The sequence below is a fragment of the Penaeus monodon genome, chromosome 19 (genome assembly GCF_015228065.2).
Source record: "Penaeus monodon isolate SGIC_2016 chromosome 19, NSTDA_Pmon_1, whole genome shotgun sequence".
Lineage (NCBI taxonomy): Eukaryota > Metazoa > Arthropoda > Malacostraca > Decapoda > Penaeidae > Penaeus > Penaeus monodon.
Window position 1 is genome coordinate 43696864 of NC_051404.1, and position 394 is coordinate 43697257.

A 394-nucleotide genomic window follows, 5' to 3' on the forward strand; every position below is an offset into this window, starting at 1 on the left:
GTACATGCTCATTTAGTGTCAGACATGTAGTGGAACATGCTTCAAAAACTTTCAAATAGAAAGGTTCTGATGCACCATGGATAACTTGGTGTTTGTCTTTGTATTTAACAATAACTTTTATAAGTCATTCTTTGAATAGTTCATCATAGAATATTAAGTAAACAAGCTAAAAAAGTTAAGGGAGAGGATCATGCTCCTCTGCCCCACCCAAGGGTATTACCACCCTGGTACCTTGTGTAACATATCCTTTAAAAGCAATATGCTTTCATACAGAAAGTGTGCATATGTATAGGAAAATATGAGAAGCAGTATGAAGATTTTTCTTATACCATTTATAATCACCATATGCTGAATTCGCCAAGAAACAGGCCCATCTTCCATTGTGTTGCTATCC

General features: G+C 35.5%; 1 protein-coding gene across 1 annotated transcript in view; it reads left to right on the top strand.

Moving 5' to 3' along the window:
- The window catches only part of LOC119585251 (SH3 and multiple ankyrin repeat domains protein 1-like), a gene marked incomplete in the record, with an annotated part of 45692 nt that overhangs the window by 39382 nt on the left and 5916 nt on the right, over nucleotides 1–394 (top strand).